Genomic DNA, 19984 nt, shown 5'->3' with positions numbered 1-19984 from the left:
GAGAGGTGGGGTAATGTCAGGAGTTTGTAGGCTCCTGTTTCATCATAGCTGCTGGTTCCAGCATCCTATTTTATGCTGAGAAATTCTCCTTGTCTATCTGTCCACCTGCAAGGTGATAGAGTGTGGCCCGTCTCTGATTTCAGCCAGTCAAGCCTTTGTGATATTGCATTTGTAACACATTATATACAAAAAATACGCTGCGCTAAGGCGAAAATGTAAATCTGGAGAATATTCAAATACTAAATAATAATGCATACATGGTTTGCTGAAGATACCGTATAGATGGCCTTTCCAGCCACAGTGATAAATAAAACAATGTGTTTAAAGTGCAATGTGTGAATATTATGCTGGATGTATAACATCCAAATAGGAGTAGCAATTACTCAGCTTGATGTGCTATAAAGCCAAAGCGGTGTTGCAAACCTGCCGGAAACTTTCCTACGAATCAAGTGATAAATGTGGCCGCCTACTGGCCAGACCTGGAGACCCCCATAACATTGAGGAACTCCAAGGGGCCATAAGTACAACTAAACCGGGCAAATCTCCTGGACCCGACGGCTTTACACTACAATATTATAAGCTCCTCTTACCCTCCCTAGCCCCTTATATGGTTAAAATGTTTAATGTACTGGGGTTAGAGGCATGCCTACTCCCAGAAACTTTAAAAGCTCATTTTTCAGTGAGCACTAAAGAAGTTAAAGATCTAACATCTTGTGGTAATTACAGACCATTGCTAGAAAATGTCACGATTTTAGGACTTTACTGGTACCAAGAGAGGGACGGCCATACCTTTTATAGTAAAAATAACAACATTTATTACAAAAATATATCAAAAGCATCAATAAAACCATATATTGATATTTTCATAGGTCAGTATACGCCATAAATTAAAACACTAACATGTCTTTGCTAATTGTTTCAAGAAGTCGACGTGTTTGGCAAAGTCGCTTCTTTAGGACGTCAATGTCTTTGGCAACAAAGAACTTAGGCGTATCATCACGTGGGCATTGCACAAAGATGATGGTACAGCAAGTAATGCGGACAGATTATATGTGTGAGGCGGCAGAATAACAAAATGCTATATACAAATGCAGTCTTATTTGTAGATGGCGTGGAGAAAATGGTGCCCCAGTTACATAGTTACATAGTTAGTCAGGTTGAAAAAAGACACAAGTCCATTCAGTTCAACCTTAAAAGCAATAAATAAATAAAATAAAAAATATCGTACAATCCAATATACCCAATTTTATACCCACAGTTGATCCAGAGGAAGGCAAAAACCCCAGCAGAGCATGCTCCAATTTGCTACAGCAGGGGAAAAAATTTCCTGGATCAACTTTACCTATAAATGTTAGTACCCAGTTATATTATGTAAATTTAGGAAAAAATCCAGGCCTTTCTTAAAGCAATCTACTCTACCTCTGGCGGGAGTCTATTCCACATTTTCACAGCTCTAATGCCCTGTACACACGGTCAGATTTTCCGACGGAAAATGTGTGATAGGACCTAGTTGTCGGAAAATCCGACCGTGCGTGGGCTCCATCACACATTTTTCATCGGAATTTCCGACACACAAAGTTTGAGAGCAGGCTATAAAATTTTCCAACAACAAAATCCGTTGTCGGAAATTCCGATCGTGTGTACACAAATCCGACGCACAAAGTGCCACGCATGCTCAGAATAAATTAAGAGACGAAAGCTATTGGCTACTGCCCCGTTTATAGACCCGACGTACGTGTTTTACGTCACCACGTTCAGAACGATCGGATTTTCCGACAACTTTGTGTGACGTGTGTATGCAAGACAAGTTTGAGCCAACATCGGTCAGAAAAAATCCAATCAATCAATGTCCGACCGTGTGTACGGGGCATAACTGTGAAGAAACCTTTCCGTATTTGGAGATGAAATCTCTTTTCCTCTAGACGTAAAGAGTGCCCCGGTGTGGGTTGACCGTAAAGAGAATAACTCAACACCAAGTTCACTATATGGACCCCTTATATATTTGAACATGTTGATCATATCCCCACTTATTCTCCTCTTCTCAAGAGTGAATAAATTCAGTTCCTCTAATCTTTACTCATAGCTGAGCTCCTCCATGCCTCTTATCAGTTTGGTTGCCCTTCTCTGCACTTTCTCCAGTTCCCCGATATCCTTTTTGAGAACTGGTGCCCAAAACTGAACTCAATTCCAGGTGAGGTCTTACTAATGATTTGAACAGGGGCAAAATTATATCTCTCTCTCTGAAGTCCATACCTCTCTTAATACAAGAAAGGACTTTGCTCGCTTTGGAAACTGCAGCTTGGCATTGCATGCTATTATTGAGCTTATGATCTACCAAAACCCCCAGATCCCTCTCCACCACAGATTCCCCCAGTTGTACTCCCCCTAGCATGTATGATGCATGCATATTCTTAGCCGCCAAGTGCATAACTTTAAATTTCTCAACATTAAACCGCATCTGCCACATAGTCGCACAATTAGAGAGTTCTTTTCATTGGGGTGCAACCTATATGCTAAAGACGGTTTGCACTTGAATGGAAGGGGTAATGCTGTGCTGGGGGAGAGGTTTATGGGAAGGCTGGAGGAGTATTTAAACTAGGATTGAGGGGGGAGGGTGAACTAGAATTACATGGGGCAGACAGGTCAGTTAGGGGTCAGACATTAATGGAGGGTGGAATGGGGATAGATGGGGGGAGGGTTATGGCAGGTGATAAGAAATTTCCCATGTTGCAAACAGCCATTGGAAACTATAGTGCCATTTGTACTACTAAAAATTATATGAAAAACACCAGAGCAAAATGCAATAATGCATTAAAGTGTTTTTAGACCAATGCCAGAAGTCTGCCAAGCAAAATAGGTGAGTTGGAAGCTCTGGTGCATGAGGAGGGCTATGATGTAATCGGTATTGCTGAAACTTGGCTTCAATCCTCACATGACTGGGCTATTAATATTCCTGGCTATGCACTCTTTCGGAGAGACAGGGTAAAAAGGAAATGTAACGGGATCTGTCTCTATGTGAGAAGTGATCTCAAAGCAAGTGTGAAAGAGGACCTGGGTGATGGAGAGTGTGATGAGTCTGAAGAATTATGGGTGGAACTGCATATAGATGGGCATAGTTCAAAGTTAATCATTGGAGTTTGTTATAGACCACCCAATGTTAATGAGGAGGTGGAGACTCAGCACCTTGCACAGTTGGAAAGGGCTGCAAGGGCTGGGACAGTAATAATAATGGGGGATTTTAACTGCCCAGAAATTGACTGGAGTAATGGCACTGCTGGGACAGTTAAAGGGCAAAAAATTATAAACCTATTACAGGACAATTTTATGGTCCAGTTTATTGAGGCCCGACTAGGATTGAAGCTCTGTTGGACCTGGTAATCTCAAACCATGCAGAGCTTATTACTAATGTCCAGATAAAGGAACACCTGGGTAGCAGTGATCATAACATGATTTCATTTGATGTTAGTTCTAAATAAGAAATACATACGGGAAAGCTAAAAACACTTAACTTCAAGAGAGCAAATTTTCCAAGGATGAGGGCTGCTCTCCAGGATTTAGACTGGGAGGGAATATTTGCATTGATAAACACAGAACAGAAATGGGAATTCTCCAAAAAGACTGTTTGGGACCTCACTGCAAAGTATATTCCCATGGGCAATAAGTTTAAAAGGCTAAAAACAAAACCTATGTGGCTCACGGCCAAAGTTAAAAAAGCTATAAACAATAAGATAAGAGCTTTTAAAAATATAACAATGAAAGAACACTAGTGTCATTTAAATGTTACAAAGAGTTTAATAGAATATGTAAAAAGGAAATCAAGGATGCAAAAATTCAAAATGAACGACAGATTGCAAAAGATAGTAGGACAAACCCTAAAAAATTCTTCAAATATATTAATAGTAAAAAGGTCAGGTCTGAGCATGTAGACCCTTTAGAAAATAATCTAGAGTGGGTGACTGGGGACAAAGAGAAGGCAAATGTATTAAATACTTTCTTCAGCTCTGTGTATACAAAAGAGCATGGGGGAGCTCATGTCCACAATGGGGGTGGTATTGACACAGCCCCGAATGATCCACAATGGCTCAAAAGTGATAGGGTCCAGAAATATCTAGACAGACTAAAGGTGGATAAAGCACCTGGACCTGATGGCATTCACCCACAGATCCTAAAAGAATTGAGCTCTGTAATTTCAATGCCATTGTATCTAATTTTTAGGGACTCATTAATGACGGGAATAGTACCACTGGATTGGCGCAGGGCGAACGTGGTGCCTATATTTAAAAAGGGATCAAAGTTTTTACCAAGTAACTATAGACCCGTTAGTTTAACTTTTATAGTGGGAAGATACTGGAGCATTTAATAAAAGACCACATAGATGAGTTCTTGCTGGAAAAAAAAAACATTTTATGCAATGGACAGCATGGATTCATGAAAGACAGAAGTTGTCAGACAAACCTGATTTCTTTTTATGAAGAGGTAAGTAAAACCTTGCACAGCGGGGTGGCTGTGGACGTGGTATACTTGGATTTTGCAAAAGAGTTCGACACAGTTCTCTACACGCAGCTCATGTGTAAGGTAAAGTCTACAGGCCTAGAAATATCAGTTTGTAAATGGATAGAAAACTGGCTAAAAGACAGAATTCAGAGAGTAGTGGTTAATGATTCTTACTCTGAATGGTCTAAGGTTATCAGTGGTGTACCTCAAGGTTCAGTGCTGGGACCCTTACTTTTTAATATGTTCATAAATGATATAGGGTCTGGGATCAAAAGTAACATTTCTGTCTTTGCAGATGACACCAAGCTATGCAGTGGAATAACATCCTTACAGGATGTCTCCAATTTACATTTACAATTTACAATTACAATTTAAGGTGTTTTTTTTTTGTCTAAATTTCCAATCATCAAGCCAGACAAACCGACCATGTGTTTCCACAGTTTCACTTGTACTTCCTAAAAAGGAACCATCCAATCCTCTTGCTGTATCATACAAATAAGGATATTCCTCTCAGTATGCCAAATCTAGGTTTTAAATCCACTACACTATCCACACCACAAGTATGTCCACCAGCGTAGTTACAGACCAATATAACTGTTGAACATTGATCTTAAGTTAAAAGTAGCACTGATCTAACGAGTAACAGTCTTTCAATGGAAAGGAAGAGATGAAATCCCTGCACCAACTTCAGTGTGTAAAGACAGCACACTACACCACAGTGACAATCCAATTTCCTTATCAGAAAGAAAATATAAGCAGGCATGTAGCAAGATCTGGGCAACACTTCCAACTCCAATCCCTTAATGGATAGCCGTGTAATGTAGCAGCACGTGGGAAGGTCTAGCATCATGTTACCAAAAGTCAGCTAGGAGTTCCAATGGCCAGGTTCAGTCATACACTTTCTCACAGTCATGGAGATGACTGTTGCCCAGATCTTGCTACATGCCTGCTTGTATTTTCTGTCTGGTAAGGAGATTGGATTGTCACTGTGGTGTGGTGTGCTGTCTTTACTCACTGAAGTTGATGCAGAGATTTCATCTCTCCCTTTCCATTGAAAGACTGTAACTCTTTATATCAGCGCTGCATGTGGACTTTTATATTTACCTTTATTTGTATATCAAGCAAATGGTGCTGGCTGTTTATTATTCCAATTCGATTTTTTGGTAGCGCGGCTATTACCATACATTTTTTTATAGATCTTAAGTTTACCAAAATATAAGCCTCCTGTCTCCAACAGCACTTACCACAGTTGATTAATTTAGACCAAGTAAGGTTTATCTGGGATAACGCAGTTAAGGTCCTGAATCTAATCTATGTAACCAACCAGACTCATAATCTGTGTGTGTTCTTAGGTACGGATGCCAAGAAAGTGTTTGACCGGGTAAACTGGTGATTTATGTTCTCAGTTCTATGCTATATTGGTCTCAGAAATACCATGCTTGATTGGATATCCAAGATGTACACTACACTGACGGCACAAGTCAAGGCTAATGGGGTCCTCTCCGCACCCTTCCCCTTTACTAATGGGATGAGGCAGGGATGCTCCCTGTCTCCCCTCCTTTTTTCCCTTACCCTCAGACCTTTCTTATCAAAGATTTGCTTAAACCCAGACTTCACAGGTCTTAGTGTTGGGGGGGTTCAATATAAAGTATTGGTGTATGCTGACGATATGCTCTTCTCCCTAACCAACCCCTCGGTGTCTCCTTCTAACCTCCCCAGTGAATTTTGACTTATAAGGGGCACTGTAAAACAAAACCAAAGAAATTCCCAGCTCAACTTACTGACCAGCCTGCAACCAACCACATTATCATATCTAACAGAATGTGTTAAAAACAGGGGTTTAGTTTGCACACATTTTCACATTTGTAAAGGGCACTGTCTAACCTTAGACCTTTCTTATCAAAGATTTGCTTAAACCCAGACTTCACAGGTCTTAGTGTTGGGGGGGTTCAATATAAAGTATTGGTGTATGCTGACGATATGCTCTTCTCCCTAACCAACCCCTCGGTGTCTCCTTCTAACCTCCCCAGTGAATTTTGACTTATAAGGGGCACTGTAAAACAAAACCAAAGAAATTCCCAGCTCAACTTACTGACCAGCCTGCAACCAACCACATTATCATATCTAACAGAATGTGTTAAAAACAGGGGTTTAGTTTGCACACATTTTCACATTTGTAAAGGGCACTGTCTAACCTTAAGATCAACTTTACAGAAGCGATGGGAGTGATGATGCCACCACCCCTACCTCAGACTTTGCAGCTCAGTTTTAAGTTTAGATGGACAGACTCGGCTCTGATGTATCTCCGCACATATGTACCCCCCCCACTTATCTTGTGCTTTCGAACTTAACTTTACACCACTCCTGAGTAAAACACGTACCTTGCTGGAGACGTGGCATTGTGGACTACATTCAAAGTTCGGATGCTGCAACATCATAAAAATTAGCATCTTGCTGAAATTCCTATACCTCTTCTAAACCTTACCTATAGCGATCCCCTCCCGTTATTTTAAACAAGTGCACTCTTTATTCACTGCCTTCATTTGAGCCTATAAATGTCTTAAATAGCTGTCCCAGATTTACATAAATATTATCAAGCAACTCATCTAGGTAGACTTATCGACTGTGTGGCCCCTGGGAGACTAAGCTGTGGACACTCAAACAGGCTCAAAACTGTGTTCCACTACTGTACATAGAGCACCATGGTGTTCTGGCACCTTACCACACTCTTTGAAGGCACATCAGTTAATAGGAACTACGACACGAATGTGCTCTCAGCTCTTCGTTCATGCCTCCCTCTACTCTTCAGATGCTCCATTATTTCCCATCCTGGGAACCTGCTTTTCTCACCAGGCCTCCATGATGTGACTTTTCAGACCTGACAAACCTCTGTTCAGGCCTCTCACTTCCTGATGGCAGACACTTCCCTGCATTCATTAATGAGCCCTACGGGTCCATTTTGTTTAGACATTTGAAAGGCTTTACAGTTACACCACTTTTTAAACTCCTTGCCATCTACACATAACTTCAACCGTCACCTCACTACGTTAAGGAGCTCTACCCCATATACTTTTGAAAGTTTAACTACCGACTGCCCTGTAAAGCAAAGTGGGAGGCTGACCTGGACCTTACTTTTACTTTGGAACAACAGATCAATATCTTTGATTTATGCTAAAATCCTGAATCTGTACAAGAGTCCAGAAAACCAACTTTAAAAGCATGACACATTGGTACCATACACCATATATTTTATATAAATTCCTTCAAAACACTACCGATCATTGCTGGCGATGCCAAGAGGGGCAGGGGACACTGTTCCACATCTTCTGGTCCTGTCCCAGACTTGGACAATACTAAAAAGCGGTTTGGAGGATCATCCAAAAATTCACAAATAATGTGGTCCTGGAAGACCCAGCCTTGTTTCTGCTTCATGTCTTAAAGATCCCAAGGTAAAAGAGCTAAACTTCATGCATGACCTAGTGCTTACTGTGCAGCATAGACTTGAGAGGTATTCTAAAACCTGAATGTTATAGAAAATATTCTAAAACCGGAATGTTTGTCTACTCTGAAGAGGGGAAAGCCCTGTTTGATGTACGGCCTGCTGATTGAAAGCTCTTGCTTGTGCTACCCACTAGGACATGTCAACACATTTCTTTAATTTCTTTACCTATCACAGTTTTTTCCTTACATGACTCGACCTACAACTCTCTTGATCTAAGGAAAGGAAGACGTTACCAACTATCCCTTAGTTGTTACTTTGTAGATAGTCTGCTCAGTACACACGGAGTATGACTTTGTTCTTTTCTTTTTTGTATCATGATTTCACTTACTGGAAGTATAGTACTGTAGTTTGCAGAATGGCATGTATTACCATCTATTGTTGTATTTCTGTCATAGAACCTGCCTTTTTGATAAATAAAGAATTAAAAAAAAACATGTATTGTTCAGTGGCATTCGCTGTAACCAAAATAGTCCACAATAATACTACTAGTACAGAAATGCTTTTTCTTTTTTTTCTTTTTTTTTTACACTTTTGTCCAGTCGATGTCATTATGGGCCTTCCAGTGCACTTTGCATTTTGTATACCAGCATCAGTTTGGTAAAGGTTCTGTAGTTACCGTACATTACATTACATTATTGTGCTAACTACATATACATTTGAGAATTACCCATAGTAGATTTTATTTACTTTTTGATTTATTTTAGTTTACACTTTGGATAAAAGTTGTATGTTTTAATACTCTTTACATTATGGTATAGCATGTAGTCTTTCCTTTTGCTTTGTGTAACATTTCCCATTGTTAGGTGGTTTTCTTGCAGTACTGTATATCATAGGATGCTGTCCACTAATAATGTACTTTATAAATAATAGTTTATAGTCTCACCTTTATTCTATAATATGTTTAGATTTATGATCTCCCTCTACACAGTAGGACATTAATACAGAGCCTTAAATTACTAATAGTTTTTTCTTCCCTGTTTTATGGATTTATATCAGGAATAATAAAAAAAACTGTTAGGTCATCAGCAAAAGCTGAAAGCTTCCAAGGATGAAATGGATGCCATTATTCTTAAGCAGATTGTGCATAAAAAAATATGTGTAATAAATGGATTTGGCTACACTTGGCTAGAGTTAGTGACAGAGACTACTTGATGACCAGCAGGCAGCTTTGTGTGTAGACCTTATATGTGAATTACATATGAAGTCCTGTCTAAAACTATGCATTTATAAGAGCTCATAAAAATGAAAAGTCTCAGTTTGCCAGGCAGTAGCATATAATTGGCTGATCTACAGCAATTTCACACTTGTGCTGTATTACTCATCCATCTCATCTGCAGTTTCGAAAATATAGCCTGTATATTTTCTTTAATAGAATTCTGCTAGCTATCGTCACTTGAAGAAATACAGGTAATCTCACACACTTATAGTAGCAACAGGAATGATTTCTTGATTTTAAATTACATCATCTGCTACATGCATCATGCAGTTTTAAAATGACAGTTACAATGACATTCAGGTATACATTAAAGATAATTTGCTTAGTATGATGCAAGAGCTGGAATTACAATTATTCCAGATTATATATGTCAACCATGCTCACAGCTTGTACCTGTATTGGTAAGACTACTGATAGTACCAAGATATGTGGTGGCATCTGTGTACCGGAACCGGATCAGACCTTTGTGGAGTCTACTTTATGGATCAGGGGTCTTAAAGGGGGGAATATGATAAAAAAAACAAATGGTGGCAACCAGGTGCTCCAAGGTGGAATGGATCTGAAAATGGTGAGGCTGAGGTTAATGAGTGAACTGCAGTTGTGCTTTAATGTCTTTATCTCCAAAATCTCCATAGAGACTCCCAATGCACTATGCCTGGAAGCTGTGCATTATTACTCTTAAAGTGGTAGTAAACTCTGTACTACCACTTGTACCTACAGGCAAGCCTATAGTAAGGCATACTTGTAGGTACTGTGAATATCTCCTAAACTTGCACAGTTTAGGACATATTCAATGTGCATGCAGCTGGTGATGTTACTGGTGCATTAGCTCTGAAGGTTCGGCATACAGTGCGTCATCTTGCTTCCACCCACTCATGTAGGACGCAAACCTGGAAGGAAGACCGGGGGAAGATGTCAGCCCTCTCAGCGGTGACAGCGGTGACAGCGTGATGCTGGAGGGCTTTGTTCTAAGGTAAGTCTCTCATGAGATGCATACTAGCACATTATGACATTACCTTGCAGGGAAATTTTTTTTCAACAACTGCAGTGAAAGTGAAGGCTGAAAGGTGGCTAGTTGCTCTGCCCCAATTTCTCAGCAGGCGTGCTGCAAATCAAATTGAACAGAATGTACTCAATATTAAGCTCTAACTGTAGCCATTTTTCTAGGTTGTGGAGGGAAGAGTTAAATCGTCTGTCAAGTTTGTATTCCAAGTGCCCACTTGGAAGATCATCATTTCCTTTCTGCTTGGAGGAAGAGAATGGGTGTCCCTGGGACAGGTAGACACAGGCAACAATAAGAACACTAAAGTTCCAACCCTTTTTTGCTATATTAAAATGTTTTTGTCTTTGTTTCTATTGGAGAGATTTCCTGTCCTGACAGAAAGTGAAGGAAAATCTCCCTAAAGACACACAGATGGCAAAAAGCCTAGCAAAGGCTCCATCATGTAACCACACAATTTAAAACAAAAATTAATCCTAAATGAGTCTTAAAGCTGACATTGAGATACTTATGAATTGTAACGATCACTTCCTGCTTCCTTGTAGATTACAAATGTATTTTTTTACATTTGTTTATTTATAAATGTAATTTATTAGAAAGGTACCTTTTTGTAATATGTGATATCACCATTTCTATTCATAAAATGCAGCTATGACCAGGCAACCACAGGAGAAATCAAACAAGTGGTGTCATCATTTCCACTAAGTGTATAACACAGCTGGAACAGACTACAATTACTAAAAATGCCATACAAATTGTAGTTCTCGGTAGACATTATTGTGGGTGTGACTGTGGGTGGGGGTGATTATGGACGGGTGAATTGTAATACTCAGGAGGCTCTAGGGGACTAGACACAATAACACAATGTAAGTGGACATGTTGAGATTCCCGAGTTCCCTCACTACAGCAAGTGCCTTGCTTACAAAGCACACACACAGGGGAAATTACAAGACCAGTGGCCATGGAAAGAGCAGCCTCTGATCCCCAGACGACGCTTGTTACAGAGAAATGCCTTGGGAGTGGCCTCACAAGTGACATTGTTCCTCAAGTCGGGCTGACCGCATGGACCGTCTGGCTGTTTGTAACACATACTGTTTTATTCCTTGGAGAGTGTATTTTCACTGTTTTATTAAAATCAATTAGTGAATTACTACACTATGTGGCTCTCCCTTTGTACTTTAAACCCTCCATGGAGTTTATTTCTGCCTATAAGTTCAAGGAGCAAGGTGTTTAGTGACCTCTTTGTGGGATCAGAGGAACTGGTAAGCAGCTCATTTAACTGTTTGTGATGATTCCTTTTGGGAACACTTTTCATGGTGGTGCACATTATCATCATTTTTTCACTGCAAGAGAGAAGAAATGCTGATATTTTGGAACTAAGCTCTTTTTGCATTTTATAACATATTTGCACTATATTTTTTGCACACATTTTTGCAGCCGCAACCCACAGAGCTTATTATTCCTCTATTCCTCTTCTTCCCACCACCAGCCCCCCCCTCTCCTGTGCCCTCTAGATTGCCTGTTCTGCCTCACAATCTCACCGCCCTCCACAACCTCTTTATCAAAAATTCCTTTAACCTACTTGCCATTACCTAAACCTAGATTCATAAATCCAACACTACTTCTCCTGCTTCCCCTACCCATGGTGGCCTTCTCTGGATTCACTACCCCAGGCCAAGTGCTTTTCCCGAGCCTCTCCCATCCTCTGGAATGCTCTATCCCAATCTGTCCAACCATCTCATACTCTGTCCACTCTCAGACAATCCTGAAAACTTATCTCTTCAGAGAAACCTATCTGGCCCCCACCTAACAACTGTACATTTATTTTTTCCATCAGCACATCCCCCACCTCTGGTATCTCTTAACCACCCCTCTTAGATTGTAAGCTCTAAGGAGCAGGGTCTGATTCCTACTATATTAAAGTGTATTGTATTTGCACTGTCTATCCTCAAGTTGTAAAGTGTTGCGTAAACTGTTGGCACTATATAAAACATGTATTATAATAATAATAATGATATATGGACTTGATTTAAATGGATTTGTTAATATAAGATGAGTTCATGATATGTTTAAGGCACTTTACTGTGTTTCTTATGAGATGTATTACATTTGTATAAGGACAATGCACTTTGGAATATTGTTTTAATGTAAAGTATAGTGGCCACTTGCCTTATGACATGGATGTAGAGAGTTTGGAAACCATGGCTGTCACGTGCCTTTCCTACTCTCCCCCCAGCCAGCTTGGGTTGTCTATGGCGAAATGACCTTGATGCCCTCGAGCCCTTACCTCTCCCCCTCTCTAGGCCTCTAACTCCCTGCCCCCTTTCTTCTCTAGCTTTCCTTATCCATTCCCTGGCTCTCTACTGCTTTATTTTCAACTCTAGCCCCTGCATGGGTGTAACTATAGCATGTTAGCTACTTGTTAAAACTGAAAAAAAATTATTGAAAAAGAAATGGATGTAGAGGAGAATGAGGACTTGTCATACTGGATTCATTCAGGTGGGGATTATTCAGTGGCTGGATAACTGCTTGGAATAGCACAACAATATTGACTAAAAGTAATAAATTATCTATTTGCATGTGGAATAACTTTTCTGCACAGAGTTTAGCTTTAACTGAAGTTGGGCTTTAAAGTGAGGAAGAGAGTGAAGGATAGCACAGGAACAGACACTCACACACTGTCACTTACAAAAATTCACCTACAATGCCTTATAGTAAATAAAGCCCAAGTGTAAATTTAAAGTGATATTGTCACATACCTTGATTGGAGGGTGAGCTGATGGGAGGGCTGCCCTTGCAGCTTTGATCCGAGCACCCCTGATTATGGTGACAGAGGTACAAGGCTCAAAGAAGCACAAGTACCTGTGGCTTGGTATCAGATGATTGCCATGGTGAGAGACATGGGCAAGTCGAGCCAGGGTCATACACAGTGAGGCAACAGCGTGGTCTGGAAGCAGACTGAATCAGTACCAGGAAAACAGGCAGAGCAAAGTCCAGTAGCAGACCAAGGGAAGCAGGCAGAGAATAGTCAGAGGCAAGCCGAGGTCGGTACCCAAAATCCACAGAGCAAGGTCAGGAACCAGCTGGGTCAGCAACGGAAGATCAGTCAGAAAAAGCAGGAACACAGGAATACGAATCATGGGAAAGCTGAAGAACAGGCAGCTTGATGCCAATGCACGTGGACGTGTGTGCCAATGCGCACTGTCACACATAGATGCTCTGACATGTCAGTGCATGCTGGATGCTAGCCTGAGCTGGTACATGCACACAAGCTGCACAAGAATGAGCATTAGCTGCATGGGAATGAGCATTAGCTGTGCTAGTTTCCTGACAGATATTAAACCTTGGAAATTTTTTGTTAAAATAATAAACATGTCATACTTACCTGCTCTGTGCAAAACAATCCTCTTTTTCACTTTTTAAAAAAGTGGCTTTCTATGGGAGCACTCATGCACTTTTTCTTCCGACCCTCCCACTCCTTGTCTATTGACACAGACAGGGCCGCTTGGCTCCGCCCCTTGCTCCCTCATCACAGAGTTTGTTTGACAGCAGCAGGAGCCAGTGGCTTCCGCTGCTACCAAGCTGCCCAGTGAGGAAACACAGCCGTTGATCTCATGCTCATGATCTCAGCTGCTGATCTCATGCACATCGCTTGATGGAGATCGGGCTCAGGTAAGAGGGGGGACTGGGGCGGACTAGGGGGATCTGGGAACACAGAAGATTTTTTACCTTAATGCATGGAATGCATTAAGATAAAAAACATTCAGCTTTTTAAAACCACTTTATGAAGAAAAATCAAGCATTATATTGTGCAGATTTGTTTCATGACAATGTGATCTAACTTCACATCTTGCAAGTACACTTATAAGACAACTTTTCATAATTTGCCTGTCAAATGGATATCCCTCTGAAATATTTGCTTTTTTGTGTTTTGCTTGTCATTCATTTTTAATCGGTTATTAATTTATCCTCATTTATATATTAGACAATATTCTCATCATTACATCTTTGAAGATTTTTAAATTGATGTGTATTCAAAGCCACTTTTTTTAATGTAAGATTGCAGAGGTCAAACCCCAAACCTCTGAGAAAATATTCTGTCTCCTTGGCTGAGATTAATTGGCTCGGCAGGAAAGTGTCTCTGAAAATGATTGTAAGATGTTGGCAACTAGGATTCAAAGGGACATTGGTACTGTTTTAATTTTCAGAAAAATTCTATTTTGATTTTGATGTGAAAATGTGTTCCCTGAACTGTCAAAAATACTTTGTTGATGCAGTTACACTGTGGTAATGCTGTACTGATTCATGACCAGAGAGACTCCCAGACCACTAAGTATCAGGGCACCATGTTAAGAAAGGATTTGTACTGGAGCATTTATGATTGTAACTATCTCTTTTCCATTTTTTAGAACAGTTACAGAACTATTCGGTTATAATGGCCATTGCAGGAAAACTGTATTCCAGCCTGTCAGATGGAAGAAGGATTTTTTCCTATAGAAAGTGGGAATCAATATGAAAAATGATTAGAACAGGAGAGGGAGACTTGCGTTATTCACAAAAATATGAATCTGAAAAAGAGAAGTGTGTTCTTATATTTATTATAACATTGAACTGTGAGCAGCCTTTAAAAATAAGTATTGTGTGCTTCATATTTGATAGTTAAGCTGCCTGTTTAGACTAGGGGAGTGTAAAGTAGTAGGCTTGCAGGTGCTTACTCTTCTAAGATCTGTTTCCCCTACATACCATTTAGCAAACCCCTGGAGCTGCACCAAATTTCAAAACCAACTTTATTGTTCAGCTCATGCACAAACACAAACACTCCACCCAGGATCCTTCCTCTACCATGTTCCATTCTCTACTGGGGTCTAATCATAGACAAAAATACATACACTCAGTGTCGGGACAAGGTCATCCAGCACCCAGGGCAAAGAAGCCAAACTGCGCCCCCCTTCATTATGTATGAACTTAGGGAATGTTACCCCAAGCAGTGATCTGCTAGTCAAAATGCATTGCAGAATGAGCTCAATGGCACCCCAATCTATACAGTAAACCGCTGTGCCCAGGGCAGCCTCCCTTCCTGCCAATCCCTTGCGCCAGCCCTACATACACTCCCCATGTCAATTGAGTTTTCATCCCCTTTTCCTTTTGCTCTATAATTAAAGTGGTTCTCCAGTCTGTAACAAGAAATTAAAAGTCAACAGCTACAAATCCTTCAACTGCTGACTTTTAATCATAGGACACTTACCTGTCCATGGATCCAGCACCGTCCTCACTTTTTTTTTCACTAGGCTTCGGGTTCCTGGAGCCAGCATCTTAAGTGTGGACAGCTTGCGGCTTAACAGCTAGCTGCGTAAGCCAAGCTGCAATTTGTGAATGATCCCGCGGTTTTCTAGTCTTCTGTGTCCCAGAAGACTGAGGAGGGGGGGGAGCTTTCGGGGACCTGTCAAAACTAGACACCCTCCCCGCAAAAATGACATACCAAATTAGGTAAAGGACGTGGGGAGGAGGACTTAAAGCACAATTTCCCCTTTTGGGTGAAGCTCCACTTTAAGTAAGAGGACATAAGGTTGATGTACCCATTGGAAGTGGTTTGGGTCTTCCAGAAGATTGCCAGAGAAATTCTTATTCCTGGTTCCCCTGACAGCCAGTGTTTCCTACTGCCCTCCTCTGATCCCAAAATGTGGATGGGTCCTATGTCCTATGATAGGACCTATGTTCTTTGATAGGCCCTATGCTCTGACATATGTCAGACATATGACATATGCTCTGACAATGTGAAATCACTTGCCCTGCATTGTATGAATTAAAAGCTAAGTGCACCTTTTATAATAAAATAATAAATGCACATCTTTTTGCAGGTAAGAAAAAAAGTGCATTTATTATTTTTTTACTACTTTTTTTTGCAGCCTGTAGGGTATTGAACCTGTCATCAGTGGATTGCAGGTGCAATGCCAGGATCCTGCAGACACTCATTATGTTTGCCTGTCTGCACCTCAATCTGACAGACAGTTACTGAATGGCAGGAAGCATCAATAGACTACGAGAGCGCTCACCAGCACCCTCGCATTTAATTAAGAACTACATTATTGTCGTCTGCTGTGGCTAACGATACTTTTAGTTTATCCCTTCACAGAACTCTGTGAATGAATGATGCGGCCGTGTGGGTGGAGCCCTGCACAACTATGCCATTTTAAAATTCTGACAGCAGGTGCCAGGAAAAAATCTCCCACCCGCTGTCACAGGGAGGGGGGATTCAGAAGGTACATGGTCCATCCTAAATACAGATGGAGCATGTAACATGTTCCAAAGGTGAACATATTCTTTAACCACTTTAATACCCAACACTTTTACCCCCTTCTTGCCCAGGCCAATTTTGAGCTTCAAGTGCTGTCCCAATTTGAATGACAATTGCGCTGTCATGCAACACTGTACCCACATGACATTTTTATCATTTTTTGAGACAAATAGAGCTTTCTTTTGGTGGTATTTAATCACCATTGGGTTTTTAATTTTTTGCTAAACAAACCGAAACCAAAACCAAAACTTTTGAAGAAAAAAACATTTTTCTTTCTTTCACATTTCGGCTATAAAATTTTGCAAATAAGTAATTTTTCTTCTTCACTGTTGTGCTCTGATGAGGCTGCACTGATGTGCGCTAATGAGGCTGCACTGATGGGCACTGATAGGCTAAACTGATGGGTACTGATAGGCTGCATTGATGGGCACTAATAGGCTGCATTGATGGGCACTGATAGGCTGCATTGATGGGCACTGATAGCCTGCATTGATGAGGCTACACTGATGGACACTGATAAGGCTACACTGATGAGGCTGAACTGATGGGCAATGATGAGACTGCACTGATAACTTGCACTGAAGGGCACTGATATGCTGCACTGATGGGTACTTATATGCTGCACTGATGGACATTGTTATGCTGCACTGATGGGGCTACACTGATCAGCAGGGCACTGCTGATCAGTGACCTGATTATCAGTGTGAATCTGCCCTGTCACAGGAAAGCCGATTATCAGCTTTCCTTTCCTCAGACAGTGACAGCGCTGAGGAAAGGAAATGTGATAACCGGCAATTGTTTACATGTGATCAGCTGTGTTTGGACAACAACATAACTATCCTGATCGGTGATTCACTGTGTCCGAGGGGCCGTGCATGTGGGGAAAGAATGGGAGGACAACATCCTCCCAGAACAAGAGCGGTCCCGCCAAGCTGTTGTACAATAGGCCGGGTGGGAACCAGTTAATTCTGACAAATGGGTGACGGCAAAATGGACCAGGTGGAGAGAATTTTTAGAATCAGTAATCCATCCTGCAGGAAGCCTGTGGGAGTAAGGAAAAGGGTAAGCATTAATTTGCTTTACATTTTTTCAAACTATATAAGCATTTCACCTTTACTATCTGGGGGGGGGGGGGGGGGGTCACAGTACAGCATTTTAAAGGCTGACCTGAGTCCAGCTTTAACATTGTTGCAATATAACAGAACCATACACAAATGTGTTACCCAGAATGTTATTATTATTATTTCATTTAATTTAGGGTTCTTTTGCAAGCTAACTTTTATGTATATTATATTTCCAAATGAAAGTGGAATGCAAGACATTGTTTTTGTTTGTTTTGAGTTAGAACATCTATTGGGTTTTTATTGCTATCTTTGTCATGTTAGGGAGATTTCACCATTCTTACCAATTTGTGGAAATAATAAAACTCTCATTTTTGTCAGGTATAAGAGATTTTTCATAGGTGATCATAAAACAGAATCTCAGTGTGCACCTTCCACCAGTCAATCCAATTCCACCATGTGGAGTCTGGGCGGACGAGCTGCAGTCAGTGGCGTGAGAGGCCGGGACATGTGGCAGAAGTGAAAGCCCACTGCACCCCCAGAACACCACCAGGACAGCAGATGCTCGAATCGGCAGCTGGCTTGATGTTGGAGGAGGAGAGACGACAGCCTTGAGCACAGGAGAGAACACAGAGCAACACACCTGGAGGACCCCCTCTTGCACCCCCCTTTGAGACTTGGAAGGAACATACAGGGGGGGAGATTTATTTTGAGCCCTGATCATCTGTGAATCCCCTGGAGTGGTGTTGGCAGCAGCTTGTGGCTTAGATGTTTCTTCCCTTGGAGGCTTATATTTTTCTTAGCTCTGGTGAGTTTAACCCCCTGAGGGGAGCGTGTTCTCAAATGGTGGAATTGGATTGACCGGTGGAAGGTGCACACTGATATTCTGTTTTATGATCATCTATGAACACTCTCTGAACCACTTTTTAAACTCCTCACTACTCTTAAAGGACTTTCGTGTGAAGTTGGCCGCATGCTTGTGTGTTTTTTCTCAACAATAGCGCTGTTTGTAGTGTACTATTATAGTTCAATTTATTGATTATATTATACTACTTTTTATTATAATTTGTTTATGGTTTAAACGGCTGCTATTGTTAATATACTATTTCAATCTCTTGCCTTCTTTGTGATAGCAAATTGGGCGTTACCTGTATTTGTAGCAACAGTTTCTGTTTCTGCTTTTGAGCAGCAATTTTTCCCTGGCGCTGAGAGGTGTACTTTGGGCCCGAGTGAACACCTTTGTTTAGATTGTTAAGAGATTTTTATGAGTAACTTTTTATGTGCTTTTGGTGACAATGGTAGGGAATAGTATTAACCTGATGAAAGAAAGGTTTAAAAGTGAAATGGGAACATTCTTTATTGTCTGAAATGTTTAGATACATACACATTATGATCAGATTTTTGGATGTTGGATGTCTCATTCTAAAACCATGGGCACTGAAATAAAGTTGGGGAATGGAAAACCTGTGGTGTTGCGACCCCTAAATTTAATATCCACCGGGGCAGGTGCAATAGTCTAAGTCAGGATATATGCTGTACATACCATAGACAAACATCAAAGAGCTAGAAAATCTGTCTCTGACTTGATTGATGATAAAATGGTTCAAGCTTTATTAAATATCCATCAAGGCATAAAAGTATCTATCACATAAAAGAATTGATGTGTTTCTGCCCCAACCTTAGGGCCTTTGTTATAATATGATATTATTATGACTAAGGCCCCAAAGTTGGGGCAGATTTTCGAACTCATTGAAATAAATATGCAGTAGTAATAATTGCCCCCTTACCCCCCCCCTTGCAGATATAACAGTCTCAACTCTTCTTGGAGGGCTTTCCTCAAGATTTTGGAGGATCTTGCCTAAAGAAATTAGCGCTTTTTGAGGCAAAATAGCATTTGTGAGGGTAAGTGCAATAAGACCAGTTACAATTCATCCCAGAGGTGTTCAATAAGGTTAAGGGCCCTGTTCTTCCACCCCAAACCTGTGAAACCTTGTCTTTATGGACCTGGCATGATGCATAGGATAGCAGTCATGCTGGAGCAGTAAAAGACCTCCCCACAAACTGTTGCCACAAGGTTGAAAAGGGCACAGTGTATTAGCTCAGGTGTTTTCAGTGATGGGTACAGGTATTGTTACAGGATACATAGACAATTTAGACAGATGTGTACTTCTAACCTTATGGGACCAGTCTGGGGAAGTCACTTTGCTTTGCAGGCCTTTGGGATAAATTGCAATGCCATTTGTGAGCCAGGTTTTTTCATCCAACATCAGTACCTGACATACATGCTCTTTTAGCTGAATGGGCAAAGGTGGATGGAGTAGCGTTGTATAGCATCCAGTGCCTTTAGTGGATGTATTATTCTTGAAATTCGACTTTTTAGATGCCCAATGATTGCAAAAGTATCATCATAAAAATT

The sequence above is a fragment of the Aquarana catesbeiana genome, linkage group LG01 (assembly GCF_042186555.1).
Source record: "Aquarana catesbeiana isolate 2022-GZ linkage group LG01, ASM4218655v1, whole genome shotgun sequence".
NCBI classification, from domain to species: Eukaryota; Metazoa; Chordata; class Amphibia; order Anura; family Ranidae; genus Aquarana; species Aquarana catesbeiana.
This window is presented reverse-complemented; position numbering follows the sequence as displayed.